General features: G+C 38.0%; 1 pseudogene; it reads left to right on the top strand.

Moving 5' to 3' along the window:
- Window positions 1-341: 341 nt before the first annotated feature.
- LOC145800534 (phospholipase A1-Igamma1, chloroplastic pseudogene) lies at window positions 342-5,065 on the top strand (annotated as a pseudogene).
- Window positions 5,066-5,408: the final 343 nt, after the last annotated feature.

The following is a 5,408-nucleotide window of genomic DNA, read 5'->3' as shown; positions in this document are numbered from 1 at the left end:
GTTGTAAGTGTATTGACTTATTACGAAATTGGCATATTGGGAAATTTTCTCAAGAGATGTGGCCAAATCACAACCTGGTTCAACATGGAGGGTTTCTTGACCCACGAGAATTTGACTACTAAAACATGTTATGTTGACACTTTAAACCAAGTATTTGAAGTCAAAATTCAAATTTCATCTTCTTTTTTTTTTTTCTTTTTTGGGATGGGACAAATTTCATCTACTTAGTACTCACACATTGATATAAACTCATCTCTCTATTTTCTCAAACCTTAAAATTGATCAAACAAAAGTCTCAAACACCTTCAAGGCGTGACCTATTTGGGATTTAGACCACCACCATGGAAGCAATTTTCTCCACCTTCTACCACCGCATCTTGATAGCTCAACGCCCCAGCACCACCACCAACCAACTTCCCAAAATCCATACCCATCATCAACTAACAATTGACACTCAACCCAATCCCAAGACTTCGAACCAGTTGATCCACTTAGCTAAATCTCTCTCCAACCTCTTCCACCTCCATATTGAACCACCTACTCAAAAACATGTTCACAACTCTATTTGGAACGTCCATTTTGACCATGAGGAGAGGCACAACACTCTGGCTATGTCTCCGAAGGAAGACATATCCGATAAGTGGCATGAAAAACAAGGTTGTTGTAACTGGGACAATCTTTTGAACCCACTTCACCCCTGGCTACGATGAGAGATTGTCAAATACGGTGAATTTGCACAAGCGACATATGATGCCTTTGACTTTGACTCTTTCTCAAAGTATTTTGGTAATTGTAGATACAATCGTGATAAAACCTTTGACAAGTTAAGGCTTACCAAGCACGGTTACAAGGTGAAACAAGTACATTTATGCCATGTCACATATGGATATGCCACGGTGGCTTGAGCGGTCAGTCCTAAGTCAAACATGGAGTAAGGACTTCAATTAGATGGGGTTTGTGGCTGTGAGTGATGATGACGAGACAAGGAGAATATGGAGGAGGGATATAGTCGTAGCGTGGCGTGGCACGGTGGCACCATCTGAGTGGTACGAGGATCTACAGAGGAAGCTAGAGCCAATAGGAGAAGGGGAAGCTAAAGTGGAATATGGGTTTCTAAGCATTTACACATCTAAGAGTGATGCTACTAGGTATAACAAGTCTAGTACCTCAGAGCAAGTCATGAAAAAAGTGAAAAGACTAGTTAAATTTCACAAGACAAGAGGTGAACAAGTGAGCCTCACAATCACTGGACATAGCTTAAGAGGTGCATTGGCTCTCCTCAATGCCTATGAGGCTGCAACCTGTAATAACCCGACCCTCGTACATGATTCTGGTATATTTTCAATCCCTTATTCTGAGCATTTAAATGCTTACTGTGAAATTTTATGTGAAATTAAATTTAATTAAGTGAATCCTATGATTATGGATGCATATCTGTCTAATAAAAAAAAATCTGTTACAATTATAATGTTTGGATCAGAAATTGGAAGCCTTAGAGGCTTAATTATCTGAAATTGATTTTATATTTGAGTTCAGCATGATTTTTAGATCATAATAAGATTTTCTATAAAATTTTGATTTGGAACGATTAAACTGATTGATTTTCGTCTTATTCACTTTATATTTATAATGGTCCCTTAAACATTTGACTTGGGAGTCCATTTCACAAATATCTCCTGAGAGAGAGAGAACTAGAGAGGAAGAGAGGAAAAGGGTTTGAGAGGGAGTCCATCAAGGAGAAGATGGGTAGAATTGAGAGGATTCTTAGAGATTCTAATTCAAGGTATGTTTAACCTATTCTAATTGACCCCTCTCCTTGACTTGGGTAGGAATTCCTCTATGTTATGTAAGTTAGAGTTCATAATATAGATCAAGCATGTGTTGAATGATTACTTGGGATGATGTCTCTTATGTTTGATTGATTGGGTATGTATATTGTATATCTAGTGAGAGTTACATCTCATTTCTTCAATTGTGGACAAATGGCCATGTGTGTATATGTCTATGTGTGTGTGAAGTTGGAAATCTCATAGAATTGTGTATGTTATGAGTTTTAAGGATTAAAGATCCAACTTGTATTTAGTTGATATATATAATTGTAAGTTCTATTTACATGATTTTTTGACCTATTGGAAGCCTTGTAAACACCTACCAAGAATTGGGTTTTTGCTTGGAAAATTTCAGACTAAAACTGGGCAAATTGCCGCACGTGCGGGAGCACTGCCGCACGTGCGGAGGTCATGGCCGCACGTGCGGAAAATGGGAAATTCTGGGTCTTTGGCTACTACTAAAAAGGCACGTGCGAGATTCACTGCCGCACATGCGGGACAAACCGCCGCACGTGCAGCCCAAGCTAAAAACATCCGTCTGCTCCGTTTTCCCTATTTGACCCTCTGATATTATTCAAATAATTGTTTGATGTTCTTCAAATGTTCGTAAATTCGTTGAAGCGGAACGAATTAAAATAATGATTTAAAAAAGGAAAAAGAGAACTAAATTGTGAATTATGTTTGTGTGTAGGACATACTCCGGGAGGAATTATCACTCCACCACAGCACTGTGAGTAGTAGTACGGTGATCGTACATTTATTTACCGTTAGTACTTCTTATTATTAACGCTCTGTTCTTTGCAAGTAATTACGTTAATATCATGTTGATTGGAAATCGGTATGAACTTATGTAAACGTTGAAAAATTTTATGTACATCGGTAGGACTCTGGAACTACTCTGCATTCCGGTTACGATTAATGGCTACCATTTATGTGCTATAGCCTGTAAATCACCTATGACTCCGCGTGAGAATTGTGTACGAACTATTAATACTGGATTGCTCTAGAGATAAACCTAATCGAGTTCATTATGATAAAAAGCGACCTATGTTATGGAAAAATAGGAACTGTGTGTTTTAAGGGAATGGTTTTACTGTGTTTTTGTATTCGAGAATTAATACTATGGAATTGGTTAACAGGACGAAATGGTGAATGTAAACCCCACTTACTGGGAACATAACATTTTCAAAGGGAACATGATATCCTGAATGTCCTATCAGGGACTCCTACAGTCTGTTTGGTTCAACACGTGTATTATGATATAGATATCTACCTAGAATGGATCATCAGAATGAATAATCGGATAGGACTACGGGTTGCTTCATACGTTAGCGACCGTTGAGAAACTAAGATAGAGATCAGATTGACCTATGAATGACTCAACCTGAGGAAAGAATTGAATATCAATGACATTGTTATGTGACTCACGCTATGATGTGAATTTTTCTGTCCCTATTAATGCAGTGATGTATTTGCCTTCTGTTAATAGTTATTATTAATGTTCTGTTTATCCGCTTTGTTTATGCTATGACATGATATGAATTGTTCGATCTTTAAGACCTATTGATTTCTGGTATGGAACAAAGTGTTGTACGGAACTAAGTGCTGCAGTGTGAGTCACCTCTAGAATCTGTACGAGACACCTCTTGAGTCCATACATATATGAACTGGACCCAAGGCCGTTCTGATATTTGATATCTGGGCTTAAAGCCAATCTGTTGATATCTGGGCTTAAAGCCAATCTGTTAATATCTGGGCCTATGGCCGTTCTGTATAATCTGTTAGGCCTATGGCCGTTCTGTATAATCTGCTAGGCCTATGGCCGATCTGTATAATCTGTTAGGCTGGGAGCCGCTCTATACAATCTGTTAACATCTGGGCCTGAGGCCAATCTGTTGGATCTGTTGGGCATAAGGCCGTTCTGCATAATACTGGACTTAAAGCCTTTCTGTATGAAAATGGGGCTCAAGGCCATTCTGAAAATGTTTACAAGATAAGAGTAATTATTTGACTTCTGCAATTATATACGTTATAAATACTACAATTCAAGTATAATCATTAACTTGTTGAGTGCTATTATTCACTGAGCCTTGCTCACCCTGTGTTATGTCTGCTTCTGTAGGCAATCAACCTGAAGGTTGGTCTTAGTTCGACTTTGGTCACCCTTCTTGGTCAAGCCATGTGGAGAAGCTTATGCATCTTGTGGGGTCCCCTCAATGACCCGTAGTTCGGTCATTAACCTTTTGTCTAATGTAATTAGTCGTGTATAATCCCCCTTACTATTATTTTTGCTGTATGCCACGTGTGGGGCTGGTTCTGTAGATATGCCCATATATGTTATTGTGTGAATGCAAACATCTGCTACTTATATATCTGTCTATCATATTTGGAACTGTTAATGGAACTTTGAGATCCTGGCATATAGTTATGAGCTCGATAGATGTTAATTTATATTATTTTATGTTATTAAATGCTTCCGTTCAGGCCCCATATATTGTATGTATCGAATCAACTGTCCGTTTCTGACGTGATCATGGCCAAACTTTTAGGAACGGGTTGGGGCATGACAATCTATCCCTAACCTTCCCATTAGTGTCATATCATTTGGAGCACCTAGAGTCAGCAACATCGCCTTCAGGGACGAAATATATCAAATGGGTATTAAAACGCTATGAGTGATTGTAAAGTAAGACCTAGTCCGTCGCATGCCGGGGATTGTTTTCAATGAAAGTTTACAAATGCTTGATGATTTCACTAGTACACTAGGTTGGGTATACACACATGTTGGAGCAAAATTGAAGTTAGACGCGCGTTCTTCACCTTATCTTAAGTGTGGCGGGTTCAATGTGCTAGGGTTTCATATGCTAGAGACATACCTTCATCTTGTTGATGGATTGATGAGTACAAGCTCGACGTTTCGCTCGAATGCTAGAAGAGATTTTGCCTTGGTAAACAAGGCATGTGACATGCTAGTGGATGAGCTTAGGATTCTTCCATGTTGGTACCAAATGGAAAAAAAGGGTTTAGTATGCAATGATCATGGAAGGTGGGTTAAACCTAGAAGGGATCTAGAAGACATACCTTCACCCACTGGAGAAGAAGTGCATGACCATGCGATTGATGACTTGAAGGAAAGTTACAAAGCACTTGGACCCTTGTTAGGTGTGCAAAATTATAATGAATCTAAGATTTTTTGTATGAGAATCTTATTGAATTTGAAAAAGGAGTTTAATTAATATTTTATATTTTTAGGATAAAATATATCTATAGTCTCAAAAGTAAGCCTTTCTTGTGATTTGGTCATCAAAATTTTCAATTGGATAAAATACTCCAATGGTCTTTTTCTTTTCAGATCGGCAAAAGTGAAATAATATTTTATTAATTCAATAAAACAATAGAATGGGACAGTTGGCCAGAAGCCAAAAGCCAAAAAAATCACTCCAATGGTCCTCCAAGTATTTAGTTTTTGTCACTTTGGTCCTTTTAAATTTTAATATTTTCAATTTCGTCCTGAAACTTTCTATTTTGTTCTCTTTTGGTTCTGACTATTTATAATCTTGACTCTTTCAGTTTTTATTT

The sequence above is a fragment of the Camellia sinensis genome, chromosome 10 (genome assembly GCF_055761805.1).
Source record: "Camellia sinensis isolate YWXY chromosome 10, ASM5576180v1, whole genome shotgun sequence".
NCBI lineage: Eukaryota > Viridiplantae > Streptophyta > Magnoliopsida > Ericales > Theaceae > Camellia > Camellia sinensis.
This window is presented reverse-complemented; position numbering and strand designations above follow the sequence as displayed.